This window comes from Sciurus vulgaris (genome assembly GCF_902686455.1).
Source record: "Sciurus vulgaris genome assembly, chromosome: 13".
Lineage (NCBI taxonomy): Eukaryota > Metazoa > Chordata > Mammalia > Rodentia > Sciuridae > Sciurus > Sciurus vulgaris.
The window spans coordinates 79071790-79083401 of record NC_136474.1 but is presented as its reverse complement, the minus strand read 5'-3'; positions in this window follow the sequence as shown (position 1 = coordinate 79083401).

The window sequence follows — 11612 nt, the reverse complement described above, 5'->3', positions numbered from 1 at the left end:
TAGTACTCAAAGGTTTGGAGAAAAATATGAACTATATGAATACTGAGTATAAAAAATTTGCTCCAATGGGTTCACTTATGAGATTTCTGGTATTTCCTTCTCTGGTCCAGAGGAAATGCCAAGGGTAGGACTGCAATATTTCAGTACTTCTGTATCTGTCATCCAACTTCCCAATGAATATCGATTCTCCCGTCTCTCCTTGTTCCTCCCCATTCCTGCCCATGGAGAAACAGGACGTTGGCACAGAGATGCGGAGTAGTGGGGGTGTCTGTGCAGAACTGAGGCGTCAGCTGCTGGGGGGCAGGTGGACAGCACTGTGGAGGGAGGGCAGCCCATTCAACTCAGGGTGCCTGGGCTTTCGTCTGCTGTGCATTTATGACTTTCTATAAATCACACATGGGGCAATGGAAAAGACCCTGACAGCATATAAGGAAACCAGTTTCCAGTCCTGGCTTGGTTACCAACACTCTGTGTGGCCTTAGGCAAGTCAAGATTTCTGTCTCAGTTTCCTTATCAGTCAAACCAGACAGACGGACTTTGATGAGCTCCAAGCTCCTACTTGGCACTAGAAAGCTTGCAGACCTATTCCTCCTCCTCAGTCCTTGAATTGTAGTTTTCACCCCCAACCCGAGTTCAGGTCCTATGTGCATTTGACTTTTCCTCTTGAGATAGGACTGTGGAACCCAGTGCGACAGGGAGACATTTTTAAGGAAACCCTCAGTTGTGCAAGAAAACTTGGATTCAAACACACACAGTGTGCAGATTGTGCCGACTGAGCCCCAAGGACCTTTTTGGTGCTCACAGAGTAAACATAAAGCAACTGCAGTCCTCATCCACCTTGTAAAACCACCGCTCTCCAGACGGTGAGATGAGGAACAGAGCCACATGGAGTAAAAGTCCTTTCCCAGTGTTTGAAGAAACCCAGAGTCAGTGCAGAGGACGGCGGCAATACTGGGTGGGGGCAATTTTCCACTGAGACCCAAGTTGCCAGATAAAGTCAAGTTGCACATGACACTTGAGAAGCTGGGACCCTTTGGAAGGTGTGTGTGTGTGTGTGTGTGTGCGCGCGCGTGTGTGTGTGTGTGTGTGTGTGGGCTCTGGCGGCTGGGTCTGGGCTCTTCCCACATGACCAGTATACCATGCTGCCATCTAGTGTGCGCTCAGGATCTTCCTGGTGTGCTGAAGAGATGCGGAGGAGCAGAGACCAGGAGGCTGGAGGAAGAAGCCCATCAGGGTTGAGTGATGGGGCGCTGTGTCCTCCTCTCTCCTCCTGATAACCCCACTTCTAGTGAAGCACATTTACCTCTCTAAGTAGCCTTCCCTCTATGTACGAAGGAACCCTGGATTCTGCACCAGAGCTCTTGCCACTGCTACTTAGGTATTCTCCCTTTGAAAAGTGAAAAGTTGAAATAGAAGATTAAAAAAACCCACAAAAACCTGTTTGTTGGAAAGCCAGGGACAAGTGTACAGATTATCACTTACCGTGTTCATCAACAGGGAAAGCGTCAACCTTGAGAAGTTCACTTTGTAAATTACACAGGAGATTTCATTTCAAAGTCAGTGCAAGGTGGTATCTCAGGATTGACAAGGTACCATGAAAACGTAGTTCTGAATGTTTCTTCAGAACACGTGCCCAACAATGAAAACCTACTCTTGATAAGACATGTAATGGGTGGAATTATGCTAATCAAGAAAAACCTTACAGGGTGAGTAATTTAGTAACCTCTTTCTGAGCATAAGAGCCTATTTTAAAGTTCTAAATGGCACCATAAATGTAGTCAGGCATATATTTCCATACTGATACTGGATAATAAACACAGTCGGAGTCAAAAGTACCTTGAGGGACACCCTGCTGTGCTTATTATCCTGTACTTCCCTACTAATCACTAGAGCCTAAAGTTTAATACTCATGGCTTTGTTTACCTAACACTTTGTCAAGTCCAATACATTTTGGTTCTTTTACCTTTCCTGGAAAGGCAGCTGTGAGCACGAAACTGTTGTCATTTTTCTCCTCGGCATGGACTTGAGATCTTTTTGTTATAGTCTAAGTCCATATTTTAAAAACAGAGGCCTTGCCTCAAACTTAAAAAAAAAAATACATTATTGGAATCATATGGAGGCTGAGACCGAAATAAGTCTTAAGTTGCCATTCATGAACTTCATTATATCACTGAAAATATTTATGGTTCTAGAAATCCTCCCTGCCCCTCTGACTGACTTCATAAGGAAGAAATGTTATAGCTGTAAAGCTTTGAAGTAGTACATTTATATTACTAAAATATTGTCTTATTGTTTTATGCATTTCGGTTTTGCCAAGGATTCATTTCCTCAAAAGCATTCAGTGATAGGAAAGTTTAAAATCCATGTGTCCATCTTTATTCCTTTATATCTGTCGTGATTTGTTTTCAAAAAGATTCTGATAGACTCCTTGTTAGCAGACTGCATTTCACAAAGCTTTTTGCTGATCTCTCTTGCCTTAGCCCTTTGAGGAAACAGAAGAATTGGGGAAGAGAAGCCACCAGAGCCCTCTGTGAATAGCAAGTGAACATTCCACCTGATATGCAGCAAATGGACTACATCTACACTTCAACCTTTCTGGAAGAGAACTAAAAGTTTGGGGACACTTACCATGTGAGTAGAGGAGAGGGAGAAGAGACAGATATACGGATTATGAGATGGGGATCTTGCCTGTTTCCCACACCAGCACGATGCTCTCAGTGTTTCCTATGGGAGGTGAACCTGCTCACTGATCCATGACATTTAAATGGGTTATGGATCCTAAACCCACACACGGTACGCCATTGAGGCTTCACGTGGAGAAGGATGTCTTCTGTTTTAACATTGCAGCAGCTTTCTGCAGAGCAAGTTTCAAGTGGTAGACAGTGAGAGATAGATGTGGACAAAGGGTACGACAATCTCCAAGACCGGAGAATGGAGAAGACTGAATAGTTTGGTTACATGCACAGCCTCTGGTATCAGGTGTCTGAGTACGAACCTGGGCTTCACCTCTCAGGGATCTGTAGCCTTGTGTAAGTTGTTTAAGTTACTTTGCTTCCATTGGCTCATCCTTGAATGAGAGGTGTTATTATACAAGGATAATATCACTATTTTCATGCCTGATGATCATGCCTACCAGGGGATTAACCATGAATGGAATTGGTCAGGCTAAAGTATACAGAATAATATCTTGCACAGAGTAATTAGTTCAAGATATGTTATTCATTATTATGTCATTATTAAAACTAATGAAAAATGGGTTTAGATACTCTTACAACAACAACAAAAAAGAAGGCAATAAACTCAATTTTTAATGCATTTATATCCATGAGTTAGCAGATCTGTTATATACAAGGTAGTTTTACCGTGGTCCGGCTGGGAGATACAAAGGCCCAGGTTGGCTACGTGTATTGTGGGGTCCAGTGCCAAATAAAAATATGGATGCTTTGTTAAGAATATTGACATTTTCAAGATAGCAGTTGACAGAAGAACAATAACCAAGCATGAGACCCTGCCTGACTGCACTGGTCACACACCCATGAGGGTGGTCTGGTAACAGTCACATGATATCGGGCCTCTGGGCCCACAGGACTTGCTCTCCAGCCCTTAGACGCAGTGTGATCTTTTCCTTTTCACTTGATGCCTATTGCTTAGCCTTTGGTGCTGGTGTTCTTGGTTCAATACACATGCTCCCTGGAGGTCGTGGAAGGACGCTCGGACCCGGTCTCTATTTCCCACTTTTCCCACACTCTTCCACTCATTGCAATCAGGCTTCACTCTGCCTTCCCCAGTCTCCCACTCCACTCCTCTGCCGTTACCATCTGCTCTGAATTTGGGGAGGTAGGGAACCAGTGGCTTCCCAGTTTGTCGTAACTGTCCCACTTAAACTGTAGGTATCATTTATAGTGAGACAATGAGAACATCTTCCTAAAACTCTCCCCACTCACTTTGTACCTGCCACTTCGGAATGTCCCAGCGTTCTCTTCGTCTTTGTGTTTTTCTAGTTCCTGGGTGCCTTCAGCCTGTTCCTCAAAGTTGGGTAATCCTTGGGGATTTGTGTGTGATTTTTTTGCTTCTTGTTCTCAACCTTTTTCCAGGCGTATTCCTGGAGGATCTCAATAACTCTGATGGTGTCAATCACCACCAAAGTCAACTGTCAACCACACTCCCTCTCTCCTCTGCGGGCTGATTATAGACTTGTATTTCCAATGCACTCTAACCGGGCATTCCTAAGTGGCCACTCACTCAAAACACCTCAAGACCAACCCTCTTCCCCCTCATCATCTTCCTTTCACTGTTCACTTTTACAACGACTGGGTGAATCCAGCTAAGACCAAGTCATCCTCCACTTCCCTGCCTGCCTCACCCCTTAGCCTCCACTGCCTGCCCAGCTCCCGCTGATCCTATGATCTAAATACCTCTTGACTCCCCACCCCCCCCACCTCCTGCTTTCATCACTGGTTTGGTGCCCATCAATCTGCATCTGTCCTAGGCTGTTTTCTCATTGGATTGGGTTTCCAGGTTGTTCACCTTCCAGTTATATTCCATGCTTGTTCTAAAAATGTTTTCTAAAATGTCACTTTGTTCAAGATACATCCCTGATTAGAGTCCTCTATGGTCTTGTTGATTAAGTTGAAACTTCTTTGAAAAGCCAAGAGATTTTCAATTTTTGAACTGATCTCAACTTACCTGAGGTTGGCCTTAGCTTCTGGTCTTCCTAATCACATACATCAGCTCAGGCAACCTTGACCTGCTGGCCTTTCCTTGATTGTGTGGCTATCTCTTATGCTCCTGGGCTCTGGTACATACTGTTCCTTACAGCCAGAAACACTTTTCCCTGCATTGCCTACCCAGTAAATTTTAATTGTCTTCCAATATGCAGCTTCTGAGACACCTTCTGGGACATTGTTTCTACTCTCTGTGCCCCCATAGCACTTTACGACACTTCTATTGATTATGATTATTGAATCACCTTCTCTACAATTAGCTGTAAACCCCAGAAAGTTGGTGTTATGCTGTATTATTCTTCAGAGCCTCAGTACCTAATATGATCCCTGGCTCAGATTAGAAATTGAAAAAAGTACATCATGAACGACTATTTTCTTCATAAATTTAAGGGTTTATCAGAACCTTTTTTTTTTTTTTGAGTCATGAAGAGGGATTTCATAAACAGAGAGAGAAAGAGAGAGAGAGAGAGAGAGAGAGAGAGAGAGAGAGAGAGAGAGAGAGAGAGAGAGAGAGAGAGAGAGAGAGAGAGAGAGAGAGAGAGAGAGAGAATGTGTTGGGGGGTGAAAAATGTGGAACTTGGACCAAAGAGAAAAAAAAAAAAAAAAAAAAAAAAAAGAACTTTCTAAAATTTAAATATCCTCTGCTGTCTCAGGATGCTCAGAGATTATTTACTCCCACCCTCCAGAGGAGAGAACTGCATTGGGACTGAATGCTCTCTAATATTTTACAACATAAACCCTACAGTAATTCCTCTGTTGGACAGGCTACAGCAAGAACATCTCATAAATACTAGGGCCTGAAGACACACAGGAAGTGGAAAAACACAAGAAGAAGAGAACACTGAGATACTGGGTGGCACTTACAACTCAGCAACCCCCATTTCTTTTTAACTCCGCTTCCTCTTTGAGTCCCACTCATTCAGAGCTCTGGAGCGGATATTACCCTTCTTCTTTGGTGAAAGAAAGAAACCAGGTTATGTCTTAGCTTTGAGCATTAAACCTCTGGTCACAGCTTCTGTTTAGCTTTTCTGGTCACAGTGGCCAATGTTATAGAATCATTTTTCAGAGAGATAAATTATAGTCCCAAGGAGAATTATCACCTCCTATAGGCAAAGATAGCATGACTTTCTATTGCTAGGTGAGAACAAGCAGGTACCTTTGAAGAACATCTCCATGATTGACACACACTCCAGCTGTAATAGTGAAACGGTAGTATTTGTGTGTCTGTCTATTGCCTAATATTTGTGAAATTTTAAGTGTGTCGCCAGCTCCAAATCTAGTTTTTAAGGATCAAATTCAACAACAAGGGAGGAAAAAGGAGTTGTCTCATACACATATTATAGGCATTGACAGTCAGACCAGGTTAATAATGATGAATGATACAATGGAAGCAGACTTTTCCAACTACATTTGTATTCTTCTGCAATGTTTTAAACAAATATTGGTTGTCTTCTTTTATCAAGTTTAAAGCTGTTATGAGTCATGTCTTATTACCAAATTGCATATCATAGCAGAGGTTACCAATTTTCCTAATAAAGACCACAGACCAACTTCTAACCTCTTTCTTCTTCTCTCAACTGGAATCAAGATTCATAATCTTGTGTTCAACCCTTGTTTTGTAAAGTTCTGTAAAAGAAGCATAGCAAATTTTGGAGGCCACAAATTCAAACATGTGTGAAGGCTCTGTTTGCTTAGAAATGGAAATGCTTTGGGATAGACCAAGTTTGAGGGATAGTAAGAGAAGTCATGGAGAATCATTCACAACAGAAAGCAAAACCATTTGCATAAGCATGGTAAACACTGGCGGCTCCAGGCTCTTCTGTACATATAATGTAACAAAGGACCTAGTCTCTGACCCTGAACAATTTTCAATGCCCTAAGAATTCAGAACAATGCAGTACAGACTAAGGGTGTATTAACTACCAGTCCTTGTCATTGAAATCATTTATCAGGGCTAAGTTCCTCAGAGGGTTTTAAAGGTTTTATAAAGGGAAGAATGTTGGCTGATATTAAATTGGCAAATGAGTTCAGGTTGAACAAAGGATCGTATGAACAAATAAAGCCTGACCCTAGAATGCACAGGAAGATAAGAGAACTAGGATAAACATGCCAGGAGGAGTTTGGGACATTGGTGAGGTCAAAGATTTGTGGTTAGATAAGAAGCTTTAAGTCCAAGGAAAATTAAGAGAAGCTAGCATGGATTGCAATAGAAAGATTGTGAGCATAGATTTAAAAGTGTAGAACAGGGCCAGCAAACTTTTCTGCAAAGGACCAGATGGTAAATATTTTTGGCTTTGCAGGCCATACAGTCTCTGTCGCCACCACTCCACTCTGCTGTTGTTGTGGGACTGTAGCCATAGACAATCCATAAAGAATGAGCATGGCTGTGTTCCAATAAAACTTTATTGACTAAAACAGGAAGTGGACTGGTTTGGCCAATGGACTAAAGTATAGGAGAACAGAAAAAAAAAAAAAAAAAAAATCAAACCAAATTGATTCACTGCACCAGCAGCCAGGGCATCATAGGCTAGGACATGTTTGATTCTGCATTTTTGACTCCCATAGAAATTAATTTGAATAAAATTGGGAATGGCTCTCTAAATATGTTAGTAATAGAAATCTAGTAGTGACATTGGACACAAAAAAGTTACTTTAAACCCTACAACTTTCATTATGAGGACTTTAGGAAATTTTTATTTCATAACTGGGGACTGAGGTATAAGAGGGCTTAATCATAGAAATTATGTATAATTAGGGACACAGTTGTACAAGAAGTCAGGTCAATAGATTTTTAGATTTGTGCTTTTTTTTCCCAGGTAATGCTATTTTATTTATCATGCTACTTTTCAAAGTCATGACAGTATCTTTAAATAAGAGCACATAATAATTATCCCATAAGATCTGAGATACAGTCTCCAATTTTCCTGCATTGTGAATGAGAAATAGGATAGAGTCAGGCTTTCTTAAGGTTGGGGACATGGACCAAGCAATCTCCGCTTCTGTTCAATATTATGCTATCTTTATGAAAAGTGGACTGCACACTGTCCCAGGAGTTTAATACTTGTGAAGATAGACATGCACCGATTCATCTTCATCCTCCGTCCCTGGTCCCTTTATCATCAGTGATACATTTATGAGGTGACTGGTCAGGCAGAGGATGCAGAACATCACAGAGAAAGACAACCCTCCCAGGTGGCTTGAACCTCTTTATCACCAACTGTGCTCACTAGCCAGAAACATGAAAAGGTAGAACAACATGTGTATTTTTAAGATGAAAATCACTCTGTTCACAAGTGGCCGACACTACAGGGATTGTTTTCACTAGACTATCATTTTGTCAAACCCAAATGCTGCTGGTTGAGTTGATGAAATTCAAAGCATTTGATTCAAATACATTGGATTACCACCCTTGGATTAAGATAAATAATTTCCCAAATTTTTGGTCTGTTTGCTTTGGCTGAACTTGAATCCTGTGAACTCTGCTTTTGATAACCACACAACAGCTACAGGGAGTGAGTTAGAAGCAGGAGATATGAGAGAGACCGAACTAGAAAATACATAATCCACAAATGACTCTTCGGATTTTTTTTTTTTTTTTCCTCCTCGATGCTTCAGAACTTGGAATCCTTCCTCTGTTGATTCATTACCCTTGACCTAGAAACTCCATCCCAGAGAAAACAGAATTGGAGACTGATGATGGATTTGTGAGGGAAGGAAGTTATCACCAGTAATTCCTCTATCTGTCTTTCCAAATTCAGTAAAATTTTTCCATGAGGTGGATGGGATCAAAAGGTCAAGCATGGGTGGGCTTTGTTCCCATTCAGCCTCCCTGCTTAGGGGAGAAAGTCCAGCCCAGCACTGCATGGGACATTGATTTGATTTGGGGGCCTTTGAGATTTACTTTTAGAATGTGTGCAGTGCATTTGTGTACTGATCACTTTCAAACTCTGCAGTTATCAGCATTAAAATTGTAATCTTATGCAGATTTCCTGGGAGTTAAGGAGATAATACCAATGGTTTTGATCAAGAGTGACCTAAATTTGGGCAGCAGGTAAACTGCCTACTTTTTCTTTATTGGTACTTCTCTGTTGTGGGTACCTCTCACCATCCCGCCCTCAACAGTACTTCCAACCGTACTTCCTCAACACGTACTTTCCAATAGACCTACAACCTTCTTCCCGCCATTGCTGGACAATGCTTTATGGATGTCTCTAGCCCCCCCCCCCCCTTTTTTTCCCTTTCTATTCCCAGTTTTCTCCATTGCCCCCAATGAATTCACATTGTTATTAATGACTAAAAATTATTTAATCCCTCCTGGGATTAAATTCTTTTTCTATAAAGAAATAAACCTTCATTCATACAGTTTGGCACTGGCTTGTAAAAGAAATAATCTGGGATAAGGAGGAAATTTCCATTATCCCTCCGATCATGTCACTTTATACTCTACTCAGTATTTAATTGCCTCCTGGAACACATAGCCAGCCAATCCGAAGGTCACTGAGGTCAGTAAACCATTTGGAGAGCATATTGCCATATTGGCTTTTATGGGGTTCTTGTTTAAATAGGGTAAAATAAGATGCTCTTTAACTCTGGGAATGTGGGCAAGCCTATCCTTGGGAAGTTTAATGGAGCTGGTTCCAAAAGGAAATCAAAACCAATAAGGTACTCGATGCCATCATAGGTAGCAGACTGATCTGGGCCCTTTCAACTCCCCTTCATGGTCTAACCTAGAAAACACGGGCAGAGAACCAGTGCAGGACCATTATCAGGAGTGACAATTCTTTTTTTCTAAAGTAAAACTCTTGAAAATCCACCTCCCAGAAAAAAAAAAAAAATTAAAAAAATGGCCAAAGGCGAAGGAATTTAATAAGATGGAGCCTTTATTTAGAAACAACACACCCCTCCTGCGAACACAGAACTCACTTGGAAAGAAGCTAAGAATGGACCCGCACGATTATTTTCTGGCAAAGAACCAATCACATTTGGAGACCTCAGCAGCTGAACACAGAGTGACAGCTGAAAACTAAAACATGTTACAAAGATCAGAGACATTGCTGAATGCTCCATTTTGAAGTTTGATCCAAAGACCCAATTTATGTCATGCCGATTTTATTGCAGTGTGGAGGTTTATTCCAAAGACTCTTTTAAGTCCTACCCTCGTCTTTTGCTCTCTTGGCCCTTCAGCCCCACAGGATTTTCAATATCCCTGGAAGGCATTTGCTGCTCAGAAAAGAGTCCAACAGTGCTTAGGAAAAGCATTAGGTGCTCTTCAGCAGCCTGCTTCCTCTCCCAGCGCTGTGCTTACGAGCGGGCATTCCCCCACATTCTAATAAGAGAATGTATTTCTCTCCACCTGAGGCCTACTTGTCCACACTGGGTCCTTTTGAAATATCCATGACTTGTCCAACATGAAAGAAGACAAGGAAAAAGTAGATTAAAATTTTTACTATGGATCTGAATTTTTAAAAAAGACCTTAAAGACATGACATAAGAAAATAAAATAAGGAGAAATTTGGGGTGAATGTCCTTTGCTCTGGAAGGTGACTGTTGGGGATCTGTTTTGTGACCATGGACAATCCTTGTCTTGAAGCCCCTGTTCCTCACTCACTGGAGAATAAGTATCCTTACCTCATCGTTCTATTATAAGGTTAAGTAAGTTTTCAATGAAACTTTAAATTTTAAGTGTTTTATAATAAAAGCACTTAATATGATATAATAGTCTTGAATGTAAAGGGGCATGGCTCAAAGTATAAATAATAAGACAGGAGGTCAGAGACCTTCAAAGAACCCAGAACTAGAGAGATGTGGCTAAAGAAGCATTAAGCTGAGGTTTAGAATTGCATCTCTTTCATAGTCTGTCCAGAAAAAAAATGTAAAAATGTGTCAATTTGCTGCCATCTCTAAAACACTAATGGCCTTCTGTTCCCGGTCTGCATTCTAGGGTTGCTTATTTTACCTATGTCTACCCTCAGACCCTTATGAAACCACTAATGGATATTTTGGTGTAAACAGACCTTGCCTTTCTTCTTCTGCTTCCCCAACTCCTCCCAGTTAATCGGCTGCATTCCCTGATACGTGGGCTACCGCCGGCCAACTTTCTGCTTCTGCGGCTGGCCTACATCCCACCCAATTCAATCCAATTCTTCAAATCACATTTTAGGAAAAACACTTCATTTTTGAGCATTTTATTAAATTCAGATGCGCTGTTTACTGGATTTACTATTCTAACTCTACGATGCGGTTTAGAAGATCAAACTGATATGTCATGACACATTTCTCACGTTTTCAAAAGAGCCCAGAAAATTGAGTGGAAAACCCTGATTAACGTGCCTGCACCATACTCGACACTTTTCTTCCCTGGTCTTAACAATTCCTCCTTAGTTTTGGGCCCCACAATTTATAGCCTCTGGAATTTCTATCTAATTTAAAGATGTGTCTGATGAGTATTTCTTTCCTTTGCTTTGACCCTGAACCTGAAGATTATAACATTTTTCATTCCCTGTAGAGAATACAGGTTCCGTTTCCACCCAGTGTCCCACTGGACTTCAAATTTCCATCCTAACTAATTGACCTCCTAGATGGGGATTTTATTTGATAACTTGGCTCCAGAAAGTCTGAAATATTTTATTATAAATTGCTTCATTATACATAAGCGATGAAACATCTGAAAGGGAAATGAGGAAAAAAACTCTGTTTGCAATAGCCTCAAAAAAAATAAAATACTTGGGAATCAATCTAACCAAAGAGGTGAAAGATCTTTACAATGAAAACTACAGAACATTAAAGAAAGAAATTGCAGAAGACCTTAGAAGATGGAAAGATCTCCCATGTTCTTGGATAGGCAGAATTAATATTATCAAAATGGCCATACTTCCAAAGGCCCTTTAC